Source organism: Biomphalaria glabrata, chromosome 13, assembly GCF_947242115.1.
Source record: "Biomphalaria glabrata chromosome 13, xgBioGlab47.1, whole genome shotgun sequence".
Classification (NCBI taxonomy): Eukaryota; Metazoa; Mollusca; class Gastropoda; family Planorbidae; genus Biomphalaria; species Biomphalaria glabrata.
In genome coordinates this window covers 28,719,603-28,741,671 of record NC_074723.1, presented here as the reverse complement: position 1 = coordinate 28,741,671, position 22,069 = coordinate 28,719,603, and the positions used below count along the sequence as shown (strand labels likewise).

Sequence of the window (22,069 nt, the reverse complement as noted above, 5' to 3'; positions counted from 1 at the left end):
CCTATATAGATCTATATGATCTTAGGCCTGACTCTAAAAGTTAATCACAGTAATCTGCTCTTTGTTTACATTTGATTGTGATCCGGCTATAATATAGGCCTACTAAGTAGGCCTACTATTGTTTAATACAGTGAGAAAGAGAGGGGGGGGGAGCTGTATCAAGAAATATATCGGCAATATGATGAAACCTTAAGAAAAATAAAAGAAAACGAACAGAGGAAGATTGAGAGAGATTTTGAAATACGAAGTCGTAGACAAACTAATAATGCCAATGATTTGTAGCTTGGGAAAAGGTGGTGGGAGGGGCCAGGGATCATCCCTCACTGCAGAAATAACAATGCCCCTGAGAGGGATTAATAGTTCTTGTAGCTCAGTGACTCCTTCAGTCAACACCTACTAGAGGTCAGAGGTCTTTCTTCAGTTGTAGAGCGACAATGGTTTAATTTAACTCATCACTGCAACACAGCAGTTGCCCCCCCCCCCTTTTCTCACCGTCACCTTAGCCTTCTTTTTTCTTCTAATATTGTACCCCGTCTTTACGAGCCCTGAAGACCTTGTAATGTGGACATATAGAGTTTTAGTTTGTTTTTCTTACAGTAGTTAGCAGGTCCAATTGCTGTAATAATCCTGTCACTATAGAGTCTCTACTCTCTTCGTTTGTGATGCGGTCTTTGTATGTGATACCTAGGGTCTTCCTGTAGCACCTCAATCCCATTGCTAGGATCCTCCTCTCTAGTTCAGTGGTGAGCGTCGAAGGCTCCCAAGCGTATAAGAATGTTACCATGACCAGGGAGCACATCAGTCTGATTTTAGTGTCGAGGGCTATGCCTTTGTCTTTCCATATTGTTTTTAGTTTTGCAAGTGCTGCTGTGGACTGTGCAATTCGGGTCAGTAGTTAAGGTTTGGCTCTCTCATCTGAGACGATAGATCCGAGGTATTTAAAACTACTGACATTTGTCAGAATTTCACCTCCAATACTGATTTTAAAAACCTGTTGGCTGTTGGTCATAATCTGAGTTTTTTTTTTCGGCATTTATTTGCATACCATATGCTGCGGAAGTCTTTAGTATGCGCATCACCAAGTCAGTTAGTTCTTCTTCTGTAATTTTTCTTAGTGCAATGCTTCAGCATCTTCCATTAGGCCTATCCTTTCAAGGAAGATATTGAAAAGAGTTGGTGAGAGTAGGCAGCCTTATTTTACTCTAATTGTGGTTTTAAACCAATCCCCAATGTTATTGTTAAGGTACATCGCACTAGTGGCTTGCTTTTAGAGGTTCTGGATTACTTTCATTATGTTTTTTTTTAATTCACATTGTACTATTCCATTATAGCCCAGAATGTCCCATGCCATACTTTGTCGACAGCTTTCTTGAAATCAATAAAGGAATGAAAAAGATTATCTTGGTGTTGAAGGTATTTCTCGCACAGTATCCTAAGGTTTAGGATTTGTTCTGTTGTGCTGCGACCTTGTCTAAAACCCGCTTGTTCTTCTAATATAATTTTGTCTGCTATCGTTTTAACCCCCCCCCCCCCCAACAAGTCAAAAGAACAGCAAATAACTGATTAAGCTTGAGATCAGCAGCTCCGCAGGTCGTGCCAGGATGAAGCACTGTGGGATTGCTGCAAGCTACATAAGGGTCACCGGTTTCTGATTTTTCAAAAAATCTTTCCAATTATCGGGTTTAACAACAGTGATTTGCATTCAGTTTTCCTTCACCTAGGTGGGTAGCCAGTCAAGATTAAAGAGTCCTTCCTGTTTAAGTTAAGCACACCAATGGTTTTATGTGCATCCATTCCAAAGATTTGAGTGACCCACTAGTGATGATCATCATATAAAGACCCTCAATTATAAATAGTTGTATAGGAAGTTTGTCTTCTACGAGTTCTTTAATACTTTAGGCTCCTATTGAAGTAAACATTTCCTTCACATACTCACATAGACAAGATTATCGCATTCTCTTCTATTTCTACCTTAGTGTATTGTATTTCTCATTCATCTTTCCCTTGACTTTCGTCGTAGGGCATCCTCTTCTATTTCTACCTTAGTGTATTGTATTTCTCATTCATCTGTCCCTTGACTTTCGTCGTAGGGCATCCTCTTCTATTTCTACCTTAGTGTATTGTATTGCTCATTCATCTGTCCTTTGACTTTCGTCGTAGGGGTTCTGTGACAGTTCGCGTATCCAAATCCTTCCATTTTTTCCCGGTCAGCGGCTGTTCTCAGTAAGATATCAAGAGAGAGGTCAGCCCATTCTTTTACGTTGTCCAGCCAGCTTTTCTTTGGACGTCCCTTTCTTCGTGCTCCCTCCACTGTACCTTGAAGAATGACTTTTGATAGTGAGTTATGTCTTAAGATGCGACCAAACCAGCTCAGCTTTCGTTTTTTCACAGTATTGAGGAGTTCCTCCTTTTTGCCAGCTAGAGTGTAGACTTGTAACAGAACAAACTTGTCTTCTTTTAGTGCTCAAAGATTGTAAATAGGATTTAAAATCATGCAACGAAGAGGAGGTTATTGTATTACAACTTTTCGTGAAAATAGCAACTATTTAAAACAGCGATTCTCTGATTTCATCTTAATTATCCAAAGACCGTAACTCGGAACTTTTTTTTGACGAAAGTGTTGCAAATAGATCTATATAGATCTGGTTAGCATGGCTGAAAGAAAAAAATGTGTTTTGTAAATTGCAGCAACATCATTTTTTTAGATAACTATTATTATGTCCTATCTCTTTACACACACACACACACACGCACACACACACACGCATGCACACACACACACTCACACACACACAAACTCTCAACTCTAAGTTCACCTGGTGTAGTGTAGTCCCACTTAATCAAGGTCTAAGACATTGAAGATCCTCTTTGAACGGTGGAATCAATGATCAGGATACTGTACTTAGCATTTCATTACTGATCTCTCGACAACAGCATGTCATAGATCAGAAATAGATCTAATATATTGACAATTTTAACATTCCTAGGCTGACGAGAGAGAGAGAGAGAGAGAGAACGGGTATTCCCGGAAGAGCAATAGCAGAAAGCCTGACTAGGTTAATCTATCTATCTATCTATCTATCTATCTATCTATCTATCTATCTATCTATCTATCTATCTATCTATCTATCTATCTATCTATCTATCATGTGCCTGTTGGTCTGTCAGTCCGTCCGTCCTCCAGTATGTATCCTTACACTAGCTTTTATCCACCGTCTACTCCCGTTAATCAAAATTTTGATTGTCAGTTGCTCTACCCACCCCATCACTTGTGTGTATTGGTAAAGTGTTACTATTTTTGTTAAACATTCATATAGCTTAGTGATGTCATCATGTGGGTCTTGACTCGGTTCTATCCATCCTCTGAAACTTCTGCCGATATTACATAATGAAGCCGCTTAGTGTCGCATCTATCAGACGACAAATTTTTTTTTTGCTTGTTTGAGATAGCATGGCATGTGACACATGTGTCAGAAATTAATATACCACCTAGGCCGAAAACAGTCGGGTACCGCTGAATGACCTCCTTCCCATGAATCATTTCACATTTGTTTTCAGAGGTACATTATTTCAATCTATTCATAGTTAACAGTGCATCTCCGTGTTTTGAAACCTAAATTAAATATTGCTTTAAAAATAAACCTAGAACTTTAATTTTCTCCCGACTAGGTTTTAAAAGAATCGTTTTGAAGTTTGTTAATTGGGCTTAATTGGGTTTTAGGAGGTACAATTTTATATTATAGAGTAATATAGAGGCATGATTGATGTGTCATGTAATGAAACATATAAACCCAGTAAAACTTAGATTAGGTTTTCAGTCCTTCTTGACGTAGGCCTACGCATTAAATGAGGGATGAGATGAAGGGAGATAAAAAGAGACTCGGAAACAGAGAAGAAGAAGAAGAAGAGAGAGAGAAATATAGAGTTAGAAAGAGAGAGTGAGAGGAAGACGAGAGAAAGAGAGAGAGAGAGAGAAACATATACAGAGAAAATGTAAGACACAGAGAGAGAGAGAGAAAGAAGTAGAGAGCGTAAGACAGAGAGAAAAAGAAAAAGAGAGAGAGATGAAGGTGTGGAAACAAAAGAGGACGAGAGATTTGTCTATTTACTTTTAAGTGATGGTTGTCGAAGGTTCAAGTGCACGGCCCTTCACAAAGCTATTGATGACACTGTCATAACGGCCTGGCGTTGAAACCTCTATGTAAATTTAGACTCAGTTTCTACCTGGATTCCTTACATCAAGACAAATATTTCAACACCTCAACATCTACTCGTCCATTCTCTTTTTTAAAGTAAGTAATTTTTAGTTGTCCCGGCTGGTTCAAATACTGCTTGCATTGTAAGGTTCAACCAACTGCTACAATAGACAACTTCATAAAAGTAAAAAAAAAAGAAACAATCAGACTATTATATTAATCTTTTATAATTTGATCGTATTTAAAAAAAAGTATTTATTTCACTCTCTATTTAATCAACTTTGTAGTACTTGATTTTCTCCGAAACTTCACAACGTAGTTACAACCACTTTTTTTTTTCTTCCAAAGTTTATATTACATTACCTGGTGACAGTTTTTTTTTTTATTTATAGTCACCTTGTTCTATTTATAGCAATGATAACCTTGAATTGTTTATGATATTTAGTACAGGAAGATATCTATCGGAATCTCGTACTGGGTGTGAAGAATTCCTTGACTTCAACAACGTGCTGATGAAGGTGTGTGTGTGTGTGTGTGTGTGTGTGTGAGGAGGAGGTGTTAGTGTCCCCAGATTGTATTCAGTCATTAAATTTTGTGTGTGTGTGTGTTTAGATTTCACTGCAGATATAGGCCCTATTCTATTCAATATAGTAGGTCTACTAAAAAAAATACCATAAAATCTAAAGAAATACTAAGAAAAAAGGAAGCTTATAGAAGTGGAATAATTCCACATTTTACAACTACATCTCTCAGTATTGTAGAATTTATTTCTCTTTTTCGATATCAAACAAAATAGGCCTAATTAATTACAAATAATTAATTGACTAATTGGTTTATAGTTGTTTTGTTTATTTATTGATTCTTGTTTTGTCAGGTACAAATAAAATGTGTAAAGTTTCAATTTGAACCGAGAATGTGGGAGTAATAGCGTATTACATACAATCATCTTTGGGGACAAACCCCCACATATTTAGCCATGTCTCTTAATATTGAAGGATTAATTTTCATTTTTGGTAATAAACAAAATAATTAATTACCAGTAATTAATTGACTAATTTTTTTTATTGATATCATATTTAATAAATAATTGTGTAAAGTTTCAACTTCTATCCTAGAATTGGTGTGAAAGAAATAACGTGTTCAAAATTTGTACAGACTGTAAGAGTGCGTTTTTAAAAAAATAAGCTTTGTACACGAACCTGACTGTAAAACTAAAATGAATGGATAAGTTAGTTTGTTCATGTGCTTTGGTTGGTCTCGTCACATGTCTCTCACTCTGTCTTCTCTCTATTTTCTCATGTTTTCTCTCTATTTTCTCATGACTTCTCTCTATTTTCTCGTGACTTCTCTCTATTTTCTCATGACTTCTCTCTATTTCCTCATGACTTCTCTCTATTTTCTCGTGAATTTTCTCTATTTTCTCATGACTTCTCTCTATTTTCTCATGACTTCTCTCTATTTTCTCATCACTTCTCTCTATTTTCTCATGACTTCTCTCTATTTTCTAATGACTTCTCTCTATTTTCTCATGACTTCTCTCTATTTTCTCATGACTTCTCTCTATTTTGTCATGACTTCTCTATTTTCTCATGACTTCTCTCTATTTTCTCATCACTTCTCTCTATTTTCTCATGACTTCTCTCTATTTTCTCATGACCTCTCTATTTTCTCATCACTTCTCTCTATTTTCTCATGACTTCTCTCTATTTTCTCATGACTTCTCTCTATTTTCTCATCACTTCTCTTTATTTTCTCCTCACTTCTCTCTATTTTCTCATCACTTCTCTCTATTTTCTAATTAGTTATCTCTATTTTCTAACGTTTTCCCCTCTCTCTATATTTTCTCTGGGGGCGCTGACTTTAGTTGGGGAAAGTAAAGTTGTGCTGGCCAAATGGCACCCTGTTCTTGACAGATGTGGTGGTAAGAAATGAATTAGTTCCCTTGAGGGGTCTTGAGCTCGGAGTTTGAAGTCAAGTCGTACAACTTTTTCTTTTGTATGCATGTAAAAAAGCGATCACGGTCACATTCACCAGATACCAGCCTGTGTCAATGAGGTGTTGGTGAAGAACCATTTGTTGGTGGACTATTTGTCGGTGAACCATTTGTCGGCAAATGATTTGTCAGGTGAACTATTTATCTTGACACCTCATGTAAATGCTATGTTGATGTAGTCATAGAAGTGGAATGACGTAGAAGTGGAATGACGTAGATGGGGAGTGACGTTGAAAAATGCAGCAGTTTTCAAATGTGAATTTTTCCCCGTATGCATCGATTTTATTCTGGAATGGGAGTAAAGTACACTGTTTTTAAGTTCTATTCTTGGGCTAGACATTATCGAATAATCAATCACTACAAGATATACATCATGTTCTTTATCTTCTTCCTCGTTCTCATTTTATGTTCAGATGACTAGACTAATATATGAGAGGAACTGTGCAGTGGTTTCCAAATCAGTTTTCTTTTTATTGGGTTGTTTTGGGGCCAGTGTCTTGTTCAGGCCTCATGATAAAGAATGAAGTTTTGAAGGACATGGTCAGCATTCTCTGGTGACACTCCACACGGGCAGATTTCACTAGTTCCAATTGTGAGCTTCCGGTACATATGTTGTCTCATTCTGCTGTGTCTGGTTCTGAGGCGAAAGATTAGACGTTGATCTTGTCGGTATAGCTTATAGCAGGCGTCATCTTTCTTGTGATTGGGATGAGAGCTTGTTCATTTCTCATTTATTCTATTCACTATTACTTTCTTTATTTCTTCCGGATAGAGTGCAATGTGTTTGTTCTCCTACACTTGGCAAGTGTCAACCTCTCATTTTTTTATAGTTCTATTATGTGCTGGTATCCATTGAATAACTGTTGTATTTTGTTGCTCAGGTTGTTGAGCTTTAGGCCTATAGGTACTGTCCTGAGTCGTTTCATTTAGGAGGAATAAGAGATTTCCAAACTTTGAAGGATTGTTTTCGCATCGGTTAGAAAGACAATCTGACTGAGTAGGGTACTTTAATGATTTACTAGCGTGGTAGCGGCTAGTTCTAGTGCTTCCTTTTCTGCTCTGTGAGTGTTTGAGAGCTCTCCAATTGTTATGGATTTTCTACTTTTTGTCCATCTGGCCATTCGACGAGTTACATGCTTTTCAATGAAAAAGAAATTTTGTAACTAAAAGAATGTCAACATTTATCTTATCTTATCTTAGTTTAGCAACAGCTGATGCGGCACATTGAAAGCATATGGGTGAGTTTCCCCCGTTGTACTCGGCCTTCGCATCGCCTCTAGCCTGAGCGATTGGAATACGAGCCATCAGTAATAGGGATGTAACAAATTATTTTTGCTTCAATCTCTCACAGAACAGACAAGCATACAGGGGATAGATTTAATGGGCTTAGAGCTCAAAAAGTTTTAGATTCAACTAAGTATGTCTACACCCCCCCCCCCCCCCCCCCCCAAAAAAAAAAAACAACAACATCGAAATAAATAGTATGAATACAAACATTCCTCTAGAATTTAGAACTAATGATTGCCTACTGGCTGTAAAAAAAAAAGGGGGCTGATATCTCGTTGTGTGGAGAGTCCGAGGAGACAGTGCGAGACCAATCGTTAGAGAAGCCCTCAACATTGACCTGCAACATCACAACCTGTGGACAGTTTAGACCAATAGCTCATTGCCACGTCACAGGTCTTGTGACGTTGCAGGTCAGGGTTCAGGCAATCTCTAACGATTGGCCTCAGACAGTGTCACATATCTTGCACGAGTGTCACCGAATCCCAGATGGTCACTAGATCTATATGGAGGTCACGAGACACTACGCCGTACGGTCCAGTTTCTTGCCAGAGCAACACAGTTCCGACTCTGTAACCAATCAGAGTTGATCTCTCATAAAACCTTTTAGGCTATGTTGATTAGAGAATGTCACTAGGAGAGTTAAAAAAGAGAAACACAAATACATTTTTTTAAAAAGATTTAAAGACGGGGAAAAAAGGATGGAGCCGTTGGGCAGGGGTGGGGCCTGAATATATTTTATATTAACTGTCAAATAATAAGACATTCAATCTTTCCAAGCTTGGTATGCGTCTATTGTATCCCAGAACACAAGAAATACACATACACGGTACGATTGTCGCACCTATAAGATCATATGACAGTTTACACACTCGTGATAGTCACGCAGACCAACATAACTACCTGTTTACTTAGTGTGAGAGTTTAGGTGCACCTAGCCCGCTAACATAACTACCTGTTTACTTAGTGTGAGAGTTTAGGTGCACCTAGCCCGCTAACATAACTACCTGTTTACTTAGTGTGAGAGTTTAGGTGCACCTAGCCCGCTAACATAACTACCTGTTTACTTAGTGTGAGAGTTTAGGTGCACCTAGCCCGCTAACATAACTACCTGTTTACTTAGTGTGAGAGTTTAGGTGCACCTAGCCCGCTAACATAACTACCTGTTTACTTAGTGTGAGAGTTTAGGTGCACCTAGCCCGCTAACATAACTACCTGTTTACTTAGTGTGAGAGTTTAGGTGCACCTAGCCCGCTAACATAACTACCTGTTTACTTAGTGTGAGAGTTGAGGTGCACCTAGCCCGCTAACATAACTACCTGTTTACTTAGCGTGAGAGTTTAGGTGCACCTAGCCCGCTAACATAACTACCTGTTTACTTAGTGTGAGAGTTTAGGTGCACCTAGCCCGCTAACAAAACTACCTGTTTACTTAGCGTGAGAGTTATATGCACCTAGCCCATTAACATAACTACCTGTTTACTTAGCGTGAGAGTTATATGTATCTAGCCCACTAACATAATTACCTGTTTACTTAGCGTGAGAGTTATATGTATCTAGCCCACTAACATAACTACCTGTTTACTTAGCGTGAGAGTTATATGCACCTAACCCATTAACATAACTACCTGTTTACTTAGCGTGAGAGTTATATGCATCTAGCCCGCTAACATAATTACCTGTTTACTTAGCGTGAGAGTTAGGTGCACCTAGCCCACTAACATAACTACCTGTTTACTTAGTGTGAGAGTTATATGCACCTAGCCCGCTAACATAACTACCTGTTTACTTAGCGTGAGAGTTAGGTGCACCTAGCCCACTAACATAACTACCTGTTTATTTAGCGTGAGAGTTATATGCACCTAGCCCACTAACATAACTACCTGTTTACTTAGTGTGAGAGTTATATGCACCTAGGTAAATACCTGTTTACTTAGCGTGAGAGTTATATGCACCTAGTACACAAACATAGCTACCTGTTTACTTAGCATGTGAGTTAAATGCACCTGGTACACAGACATAACTGTTTACTTAACGTGAGAGTTAAATGCACCTAGCACACAAACATAGCTACCTGTTTACTTAGAGTGACAGTTAAATGCACCTAGTGCACAAACATACCTGTTAACGTAGCATGAGAGTTATATGCACCTAGCGTAGGGAATAATCTTGAAGACTTGTTGCTGATTACCTGTACTAAAACATCTATCATCACCATCTCATCATCATCATTGGCCTCATGGCCTCCTTCAGTCGTGAAAAGACTATGGTTCATCTCGAACAAGCGAGCTGAAAGCCTGGGCATTGTTTATGGTCGGAACAATGTCGCCCACACAGCAGTTCCCCACTCTCCGCGCAGCTGATGAGACCAATGGAATGGGATACCCGATACAGTTTGGGATCAGATCAGCACAGCGTGCAGCAATCTGCCTATGGGTCACCAGCTCCTGATTTTTCATCAGGGTTGTCTCCCGAAGCCTTTCCCATGTTTGGGTATAGCCGCAAGGCAGCAGAGGTTTGGATTCAGAGTTTTCCTTCTCCTAGATGGGTAGCCAACCAACCTGCCCGAAGCTTACTGGTTTAGGCGCCAGTTGCTCGCCTTCGCCCTTTCTCCTGTTGGTGATAACAACTATATCGCTTGAATATCTAGTGTTAAAAGACACGGTCAGAGAAAACAGTGTGACAGTGTCCTCACGTTCCAGCTCAGTGAGGCCAAGGAAGGAAGTATTTGGACTGTGAAAAGTCACAAGATGGGCTGCCTGGTCGTGCGGCTTGCGCGTTGGACTGTCGTTCGGATTTATCAATGGTCCCTGTCCGCTTCCATCCCCCGTCGTCCTGCGGGAGGTTTGGAAGTAAATTATCTTCAACTTCAACTCTGAAGGAACATCCGAAACATCAAACATGTAAAACTTTTTTGTTATGAACATAATAATAACAGAGTCGAAAACCATGTCCGCTTAGAATGACTTTAATACACTGAATGACTTAACAACACACATTTCGTGAACACATTCTTACGGACGAGTTACAAGCACATGTAAACATAAGAACAACAATCGATACAGCATATAATTTTCATAACAATTTTACAAACAATTTTACAAGGTTTTATGCCCGTTTCTTTCTAGAGCACTACGGGAAGAGTAGTCTTTCTTAGCCTGCTTTCAAACGGAGTTCATCTCATTGCTAGTAAAACTAGCTAGACTGCTAGATCTAAGTGTTTAACTTATTTTTTAATATGAGGACAAAAAGAGAAGGAAGTTTTTCAGCCAATGGGCGATGGTATTGTCTTGAGGAGGAAAAAAAAAGAAACTAATGAGGTAGAGACTACTGAATGCGAGGCTGTTCTAAACCAGCGATCTTTCTACGCAGGAGGTGGTACATTAAAGAATTGGCATTTGACCTAGTCCTTATGTCGAAGGTGCCAGAAAGACGTGTAGAGCGACACCTTCGATGTAGTGTGGGGTCACGGAGGTCACGTGTAGAGCCTCATCTCATTCCTGACCTGAGATGGTGTAGACTTTTCAAAGGATAACTTTACATTTTTGTTATATCTTGGGCCAAGCCATAAAGAGAAGACAACAGAGAGCTGAATTTTCATACCTGGCTGACCTGTAAAGATAATTTTTTCGCTGATGAAAGGAAAAATAAACTTAACAGATGTGGTGGTATAAGTTGAATCAGTCCCCCTGAGGACTCCTGCATCCTTAGAGAACATTTTTTTATGCATTCAAAAAACGATCATGTAAACATTCACAAAAATAGCCCCTTCTCTCTCCCCCCATCCTTTATTTTTCCTACTGGATTAGACAAGTGATAGGATGGTAGCGTATTGAGAAAGCCATAAACTAAACAAAATCAATTGGTAAAATTTAGTAAAAATATTTCTGATCGCACAGATTTACAATATCTATGTCGCCCTTAGAAGGAACTATACGGCTGATCCAAACTAATATAGGCCCTAAGCTTTGTTTTTTTTTTTATAAAAAGTATTTGTAAAAATGTTTTTCTTGTTAAGAGTACAATTTAAAGTCAATGTCCAACATGGAGTTCCAGGCGTAAACAAGTTTTTTTTTTAAGTTTACTTGTCTTTTTTTTGTAAGGCTTTGTTCTCCTATATGTCCTCCATTGGGTAAACGTAACACAAACTGTCAATTTTCTAGGAATATCGTTACAGCCGTTTTCGAGATCCTAGTCCATTCTGCTGTTGTTTTTTTTTACTCCATGAGGAATTCGCAAACTGATAAGAGGAACTATAACAAAAATAAAAAGGTTGTCTTGTTTCGTCATCTAATGATTCCTTACCCACATCAACTGATTTCTTCTAGTATTCGTGCAGTGCTGTTTTGTTACTCTAGATGGCTGCTATGACACGCTTGTGTACTGAAATGAAAAAGTCATATTTTTTTATTTTGTACTATGAGCAACATAAGATGCAGGGGGAGGGGGAGGGGGTATTGCGTAGGTCATCTCATCATCTCTGCCTGTGGTCTCTTCTGGGCCATAGGCCACCAACCAGCTTCCTCCAGGGGTCTCGGTTCTGGGCGTGTCTCTCCAACTGTGCCCATGCCTTGCCCATCTGCTTGGCATCTGCTTCCAAATCGCGGCGCCATGTATTCCTGGGCCGTCCCTTCTTCCTTGGAGGTTCCAGGTTAGGGCTTGCCTTTTAGGGCTTGTAGGTAGGTAAAAGTTAGTTACCATTTTAGACCTTGGGTTCTATGGGGGTAGACGATGTAAAGCTCAGCTGTTTTTGTGGTCGAGAGTGTCGTGTGGCCAACACAACGACCACCGGTCTTTACTTCCGCATAGTATGTCAGGTACCCATTGGGCATTCTACAAATCCCGAAATTCAAAATATCAAAACTCGTTTTCTCTCGGTTCAGAGGCCAAGCGTCTTATCACTCGGTCACCACGTCCTATCGATATATTAGGGCCTCAAAAAAATCCTGGCTAGGTTTTTAATAAGCAGAGGCCCTGGCAAGGTTTTTAATAAGTGGAGGCCCTGGCTAAGTTTTTAATAAGTGGAGGCCCTGGCTAAGTTTTTAATAAGTGGAGGCCCTGGCTAAGTTTTTAATAAGTGGAGGCCCTGGCTAAATTTTTTAATAAGCTGAGGCCCTGGCTATGTTTTTAATAAACGGAGGCCCTGGCTAAGTGTTTAATAAGTGGAGGCCCTGGCCAGGATTTGGTGTGGAGGCCCTGGCTAGGTTTTTTATAAATGGAGTCCCTGGCCAGGATTTTGTATGGAGGCCCTAGCCAGGTTTTTAATAAGTGGAGGCCCTGGCCAGGTTTTTAATAAGTGGAGGCCCTGACCAGGATTTTGTGTGGAGACCCTGGCCAGGGTTTTGTGTGGAGGCCCTGGCCAGGATTTTGTGTGGAGGCCCTGGCCAGGATTTTAGTAAGTGGAGGCCCTGGCCAGGATTTTGTCGGAGGCCCCTACATTATTTAAGCTTCAATATAAATGCACATTGCACTCAATATTATTAAATCTAAAAGTCATTCATATTTGTAAAAAAAAAAAAGAGTACTTTCATCCTTTATTTTCTTCTGTTTAATATACACAGTTTGTACAACATTTTATATTTGGAAATGTGGAGGCTCACCTAAAAGGTGGGGCTCTGGGCGGTTACACAGTCTTGCAATAACATAAACCCGGCCCTGAATCGAAATAGCAATGACAACCCCATTGTTATAACTGTACACACTATTCAGCACAAAAAAAAAACACAACTTATATGTTATTGTTAATAGGTGCAGCAGCATTACAGTCAAACTGATAATGTCAAATTCGAACGACAATTATAGATCTCTCATACTACAATAGTTTTATTCGTAGGCCCTCCATTCTACCTAAATAAGAGTAGTCTCAAAGGTCTATTTTTGGCAGCCAATCAAATCACTGCCAAGGTGCAAGAATAGCTCATTGTGGTGAAGGTAGTTTTAAGTGTGTCTCAGTATATGATTGGAACCACACTAAACTTGTTGATTAAATGACTTAACAAGCAACAACAGGAGAAGGTTACTAGGTGGGCGTACAACTTTATTTGTAAAGCATAGGAATCGAAATACGAAAACACTCATAGATGGTTGAAAATGGTTGTCAATCGTGTGGCATGCGCTTTGGGCTGATCATTTTCCAGGGTTAAAACCTTGCCCCCCCCCCCCCCCCCCGCAGTTCTAGGAGAGGTTTGTGCTAGGATGTAATAAATGTCAATTCAAATCATGTACAGTTGACATACAATGTTCCAATCCTAAGGTTTAAAAAAAAAAGTATAGCTTGTCTATGTTTCAACACAGTAAAACAAAGGTAGTCTACTGACAGTTAACTGCCACACAAGTTACTTCCATATTAAAGGATCAAACTGAATTATTGTTACAAATTGCATGTTGAAATTTAACATTTTAAAGTCAGTTATTTTGTTGAATTTTCATTAGAAAATATGTTTTATTTTTGCATGAAAGTTCTATGAATTAACGGCGGCAGTGCTTTTAACATGAAATGAAAGAAATCAGGGCTACGATAGAATTTTTGAGTGTTTTACAGCTTAACTCTAGTTTGAGACATACGCGGGAGATCTGGGAATGTAGGAATTGTCACTATGCAAGTATATTCCAAGGTCCGTTGTAAAGCGTTTGGCTTCGGCTTGTGAACTAAAGGAAGTCGTTTTCGAATCGAGGTGAATTTTTTTTTTTAAACTGAGATAAACTTAGAAAGTTTTAGATTAGGAAGAAAAGGCGGTTTATTGTCGTACTGGGCCCATGAAACCTACTGGTGGGGGGGGGGGGGAAGTACTAACTGTTGTTTTTTTTTTTTGCTTTAATTTTGATTATTGCAGCCAACGGAGGTTTAGAGTTTAAAATCACAATTTTCTTTAAAACAAAAAATAAAGCAAATGACACCAAATTCCACGAGCGTAGCCAAAGGGGGTTTCGTGTTTAAACCTCACTCCTAATTTTTTTGACGCTAACCCCCCCCCCCACTTCAATATAAGACCAAAGCAAACAGCAGTCACCTGATTTTATAAACGTAGGCAACAAAAGTTTTGAGTTTAACCGCCCCCCCCCCACAGCTTTAAGTTAAACCCCCCTCCAGAGGTTTTTGAGTTTAAAACTCCCCTATAGCGAGTTTTGAGGTTAAAAAAACCCTTTCAAATATAAAACTAAAGCAAACTACAGCCACCAATTTATATAAGCGTAGCCGAGGATTTTTATTTTAAGTTTACAACCTCCTTCCAGAGACCTTTAAATCAACCCCCCCCCCTACAGAGAGTTCGGAGGTTAAAACCTCATATTCAATATTAAACTAATGCAATTAACTACAGTCACCAAATTCTATGAGCGTAGCTAAAGAGTTTTGATCATAGACTATATATATATACAGGACTGCCAACTGTGATTAGAATTTGAGTTTGTCCACTCTCAAAAAGGTTCATTACCTTGTCATGAATATTCCAGTGAAGAATGCTTTCAAATCTTTGGTTTGGGTCGTCAGTCGTCAAGCAATACCACGTAATAGGTGTATTCAACAGTAGTGAGGGGTTAGTTGATTATTATTCAAGTTATCCGATAAGATAAACTGGATTTTAGCGAAGAAGTTATTTTTATTATATACAGTTTTCATCTTTCTGCAGACTCCCTTCGGTCGTCTCGCGGAACCTGGCGGTCCTCAGGCCACAGTTTGAGAAACACTGCCATAGAGAACCCCGATGTAAAGTAATATCTCGATAGTTCCAGAAACACAAAGAACTTAGAACTACTTTTTTCCCCTCCTTTCTCATTGATTCTTTCACATTTGGCAGAAACCTGGACACAGGAATTACGTCACATCGTCTGATGCTTTCCTTTCTGTAGTGTGAGCGGGGCAGAAACTGGGGTGTGCACATGAAAGGAGAAGGGAACGAAAGGTGTAAAGGGTTTTTGCGTTTTAAACTTTGGGCGCCAACTTATCGTATGAGTCAGGAAATTCAAAAGTCATTGAATAAAGGCGGGAGAACGAGCTAATTAGTAGGGCATACAATAAGTAGGAAAGCTAAATTGATCTGCATTCTAATTATTTTTAAAAATGTTTTTTTTCCAATTTGAATATGTCATTTTGTAAACCATTGGAGATTTTCACGTTGAACTATACAATGTCAAGGACGCTTAAGTGAACTCCAATATTACAAACTAGATGGCAGTGAACTGGAGTTACAAACGAAGAGCTTAATAAAAAAAAAAATAAACATGCATACTGTAACTGTTTTATAGTCAGATTCAGATAGGTCTTTGAGTCAGACCCACTGATACTCTCAGATCCATAGATAACTTTAGACGCAAATATAATCAGTCTCACTGATACTCTCTCAGATCCATAGACTTTCAGTTCCACAGATACTCTCAGATCCATAGATACTCTCAGTTCCACAGATACTCTGAGATCCACACATTACTCTGAGATCCATAGATAACATTAGAACCAAATAAAGTCAGTCCCACTAATACTCTCTCAGATCTATAGATACTCTCAGTTCCACAGATGCTATCAGATCCACAAATACTCTTAGATACATAGATACTCTCAGATCCATAGATAACCTTAGACCCAAGTATAGTCAGTCCCACTAATACTCTCTCAGATCTATAGATACTCTCAATTCCACAGATACTATCAGATCTACAAATACTCTCAGATACATAGATACTCTCAGATATATAGATAACCTTAGACCCAAATATAGTCAGTCCCACTAATACTGTCAGATCAATAGATACTGTCAGTTCCATAGAAACTCTCAAATCCATAGATAACTTTAGACCAAAATATAGTTAGATCCACAGATACTCTCAGATCCATAGATACTCTCAGCTCCATAAATACTCTCAGATCCATAAATAACCTTAGAACCACGGATATCCTCAAATACCATCAGAAACTAGTCAGACATACAGAACCTTATCTTAGCTCCACATATACCCTGTTATAGAAGGTTGATATTGAAATAAGATAAAAGTCTACATGTTTGTCTCTGGCTTTTATTGCCATATATTAATCGCTTATTCTAACAATTATATTCTATTTCTCTCATTAAGCTGTGACAATCTATTTATAGCCATCGTTTATATCTGTATATCTATTTATAGAAGTGAGCGATTTGAAAAACTAGAGTTATAAATAGAGTGAAAGGGCTTCTTGCGTTGCTCTGAGTAATAAGTTGACCCAAAAAAATGGGTCCACCCTTGCAATCGCGTATTCCCCCTCCTCTTGCCAAGTCAACACTCACATAGGATGATTATAATCCTGAAGGAAAAGAGAAAGTTGCCCACAGCACGTGAGGCGGTGTATACTATAAATACACCTCAATCGCGGAGAGCTAGAGAGGGAAATAACTGTGTAAACGTCTGCTTTCGTTGCTCGATCTCTATCATAGAGGGTTTTTTTTTTCTTCTTTTTTTTTTGCGCGCGCAGTACAAAACAAGAGAGTGCGTGGGCTAGAGACGTCACAACGTTCGAGGAACACATTGGAGTAGGAGACTGTAGAACTTATTTACGCTGGGATCATAAAATTTTAGGACAACCTGTTTCGTTTCTTATAGAAAGGTAAGATTTATTGTTATAGACTAGAAGAGTCTTTAGATTCACGTGGGATTTTAAAAAATTAGTTTGTTTAATCCACATTCTCTTGCAATATATTTCTAGATATGCACCATACCGTCTGCTAGAGATAGATCTAGATCTAAAAATTAATTCTAATTTATAAATTAATGTAAAAAAAATGAATTCCTTTAGAGATGGAACGAAAATACGTGGAAAATGTTTTACTTTTGGGGATTCTCACAATTAAATAAACAATGTCAAGGGTGCTAAATAAAAAAAAAGAGCTTCGAAAATGTGATTCTGCAGAGCTAAAAAAAATCATGTAAATTAAAAAAAAAAAATGGACATATCAAAACTTCATCTCTGTACACCATATACACCAAAAAGCTTTCTCTTTAAACTCTCCACGCCATAGGTGAATATCTCTAATATTTTAATGAAATTCTTATGTATTGTAGGTGTAGGGGTTATAATCTTCATCTGTAGGCCTACATCTCTAACCTAAATATGTCAATGCCGATTAGCAACACGACTAAATGGCTTCACACATTTTTTTTTAAAAGTTGTATTGTCCTAGGTCCTAGATCTACAAGGGTATCGCGTGACTAGTATGAAGCAATGGGAAGAAATTGAAAAACTTGCATGAAATACAATAAACTCTGCATGAAATACAATAAACTCTACATTTAGTAAAAAAAAAAAGAAGACTTACAATATACAACAAAAATATAGGCTAAATACATTATTAAAAACACATAAACATAAAACAAAAAAATGTTGAAAACATTTGGAGGTCAACTGACCTCATCTCTAGTTGTTTTTGAAAAACTAAAAAAAAAAAACAAACAACCTAGGCGTTTTTATGATTATTTAATATGAAATAAAGCACATGAAATATAGATCTATATGTCAGTGACAAACATGGTAGGAACAAGACATATCATGGATATATCTTTACGGCGCATCATTAGCAAATACAATGTTGTTATCTTTATGTTTTAGTTTTGTTTTGCTGACTTGTATCTATTCCCGCCACGTTTTGCTCTAAACAAATATTTATCCATGTAATATTATATCTTGTTATAAATTAGTCAAAATAGTCAACATTGCTAAATGGACGTTGAATATTATCAGTGCTTGATTTTAACATATATTTGTCAGCTTTAGACTACAGTTGTTCTATATTGGCACACCTAAACATGCATCTGCCTTACATCAAAATACTGTGTCGTGGTGCACTAACTAATCTTTGTTTTACTAGTACATATATAAAGCATATATTGTAACATGTATTTATTGTATCAGTTTCCACACTACGCATTGTCCTATAAAAACGCAAAAAAGGGGACATCACTAGCGATTCTTTTGGAAGACATTAGCAGAAGTGAGGAAAAAATAACTAGTTATGTGTTAATTAAAAAAAAAAGGATAGTCATTGGAATGAGATGTTTATTGTTTCTATTTTTTTTTTATAGAAAATATAGGAACGTGTAATCTGTTTATGAGTCGAGTAAAAGGATTGACTGTTTTGTTTTTAGCAAGTGACTTTGTCTTCTCAACAATGTTTCCAGCACCACGCCCTAGCTGTATTACACACAGATGCACTACTATGTAGTTTCGTACTAGCCTCCCCTTGGGGCGGTAATGATTGATTGCAGAGATTCCTCAGTGTCATATCTATAATCTATGGCGCCCTAACCCAAATCTTAAAAAAGTTGTCTTAGATGACCTTTATTTATCTATCTATCTATCTATCTATCTATCTATCTATCTATCTATCTATCTATCTATCTATCTATCTTTCTATCTGTCTGTCTGTCTGTCTGTCTGTCTGTCTGTCTATCTATCTATCTATCTATCTATCTGTCTGTCTGTCTGTCTGTCTGTCTATCTATCTATCTATCTATCTATCTATCTATCTATCTATCTATCTATCTATCTATCTATCTATCTATCTGTCTGTCTGTCTATCTGTCTGTCTGTCTGTCTGTCTGTCTGTCTATCTATCTGTCTGTCTGTCTGTCTGTCTGTCTGTCTGTCTGTCTGTCTATCTATCTATCTATCTGTCTATCTGTCTATCTATCTATCTATCTATCTATCTATCTATCTATCTATCTATCTATCTATCTGTCTGTCTGTCTATCTATCTATCTATCTATCTATCTATCTATCTATCTATCTATCTATCTATCTATCTATCTATCTATCTATCTATCTATCTATCTATCTATCTATCTGTCTGTCTGTCTGTCTGTCTATCTATCTATCTATCTATCTATCTATCTATCTATCTATCTATCTATCTATCTATCTATCTATCTATCTATATCTATCTGTCTGTCTGTCTGTCTGTCTGTGAGAGAAAGAGGGGTCATTGATCATTTTAATGAAAGTTTTTTTTTCATGGCTTCTTTCTAAATCTATCTGTGTGTGTGTGTGTGTGTGTGTGTGTTGTGTCTGTTCTCTTGTGACATGCTGTCGTTGTTGTGGTTGTAATCACAACAAATTTCCAATAAGGATCAATCAAACAATCTTAGTCTTTGTCTTATTACGTTTAAGCGTCCACCTGGTAACTTATTCACTCCTTTGTAAAGTTATGTATTTCCCAGTAATCTTACTTTGAGTGTCAAGTCCAGCTATGTTTACCTCTTCAGTCACGTGTTAAGTCAAGAATGTGCTATGTTTCATACTTTAAGATAACTCGAATTGGTAGCTATAACGTTAAGTAAGGTCGAGTGACCCGCTAAGTGCTATCTAAGCGCTGGAACTGTTAGCTACGCAGACAGACCTGGAAACAGAAAATACCTGGTGTAGCCAGGCACAGCGCTCCCCCTTTTTTTTTGTTACCCCGCCCCTTGCCCCCAGGTAATCAGCTAACCTTCCTTGCTACATGAAGTACATGCATACACTAGACTAATTATTGTTTGAGTTAAACTATGGCCACCAGAGCACTGACCTACATACATACTCCAGCTAGGTACGAATCGAAGTCGTGCCCCGATCTGATAGTGATATAATCTGCTTATAGGAGGCAGGAGAAGGGTGGAGCCGACATGTGGGTGAGTGTATGTAGTGTGGGAGGGGGGAAGCGGGGGATGCTGACATACACACGTGTAACATCTGTTTGAGCACGCGCTGTGGATGTTGTTTCTCCCCTCTCATAATGTTATCAGGAGATAGTACACACGTCGTTGAAGTTGTTGTTTGAATACAATGATAAAATAGATGGGACACCAATGGCGAGGCAAACATTTATATCTGTCTGTTTACATCACGTGATCGCGTTTTTTAGTGTCACCTGATACAGACTGTAAAATATTTGCACTGTTAGTTAAACTGTACTACAGTGACAAAAATACAGTCCTATTGTAAAATATTGGCAATGTTTAGCTGTGCTATCATAGATCTAACATTTCCTCCTATTTGAGTCAAAAGATACTTAATAGATATTGTCTCTGAAATTACTGAAACTCAGATACAGCTTCACCCTTTTGTATTAAGTTTGATGACACTTGTCCTAAACACTCCCAAAGAAAGAAAACTGTATGTAGAGCTCCCACAGCGCAGTTCATCTCGGTCTAGTCATCTGAACACTCCAACATAATAAATGAGAACGAAGAATAAGAAACAAGCACTATGCAAAAAAAACAAAATAATTAAAACAACAAAAACAACACATATTGTGTACCAATTATTTGGAATCAGTCCGGTCATTATGTTTGTATCAATTATTTGGATCAGTCCGGTCATTATGTTTGTATCAATTATTTGGGTCAGTCATGTCATTAAGTTTGTATCAATTATTTGGATCAGTCATGTCATTACGTTTGTATCAATTATTTGGATCAGTCATGTCATTACGTTTGTATCAATTATTTGGGTCAGTCATGTCATTAAGTTTGTATCAATTATTTGGATCAGTCATGTCATTACGTTTGTATCAATTATTTGGATCAGTCATGTCATTACGTTTGTATCAATTATTTGGGCCAGTCAGGTCATTACGTTTGTATCAATTATTTGGATCAATCAGGTCATTATGTTTGTATCAATTATTTGGATCAGTCATGTCATTACGTTTGTATCAATTATTTGGGCCAGTCAGGTCATTACGTTTGTATCAATTATTTGGATCAGTCATGTCATTACGTTTGTATCAATTATTTGGATCATTCATGTCATTACGTTTGTATCAATTATTTGGATCAGTCATGTCCTTACGTTTGTATGAATTATTTGAGTCAGTCATGTCCTTACGTTTGTATGAATTATTTGAGTCAGTCAGGTCATTACGTTTGTATCAATTATTTGGATCAGTCATGTCATTACGTTTGTATCAATTATTTGGATCAGTCATGTCATTACGTTTGTATCAGTTATTTGGATCAGTCATGTCCTTACGTTTGTATGAATTATTTGAGTCAGTCATGTCCTTACGTTTGTATGAATTATTTGAGTCAGTCAGGTCATTACGTTTGTATGAATTATTTGAGTCAGTCAGGTCATGTGGGAAGCGTGGTCGAGAGGCCAAGTGCGCTTGGCTACCTAGAAGGGGGGCTCGTGTTTCGACACCCGACTTGGGCAGAGTTGTGCAGCACGGAAAACCAACTCTGTTTGGGACCCCCTCAACTCAAGAAAACATCAAGAAACTGGAACAGACACAAAATAGAGCAGTGAGATTCATAACAAACGAATATTCACATTTGACTAGAGTAACACCTTTAGTAAAATCTCTAAATTTAGAAAGCCTTCAGGACAGAAGACTCAAAAGTAAAGTAGCAATCATACATAAAACACTGAACCATAATCTTCAAATACAAAAACAAAATTTAATAAAATACTCTGAAAGACACAAAGATAAAGGTACATTCCTCGTCCCATATGCTAGGACAAATTTGTACAAATACGCCTTCTTCCTTAGCGTTATTAGAGCATGGAATGGGTTGCCTGAGCTAGCCAGGAAAATCAGTGACTTGGCAGAATTTAATTCAATGTTTAATATGCATGACTGAATGCATAACGCGTA

General features: G+C 38.0%; 1 protein-coding gene across 1 annotated transcript in view; it reads left to right on the top strand.

Annotated features, from left to right (window-relative positions):
• The first annotated feature begins 16,887 nt into the window (after positions 1 to 16,887).
• LOC106063133 (chloride intracellular channel protein 4-like) overlaps positions 16,888 to 22,069 on the top strand; it is a 31,529-nt gene continuing 26,347 nt past the window's right edge. Inside the window, exon 1 of the mRNA XM_056007945.1 lies at positions 16,888 to 17,046. The gene's annotated coding sequence lies outside the window, so the exon portion shown is untranslated. The remainder of the gene's footprint in view (positions 17,047 to 22,069) is intronic.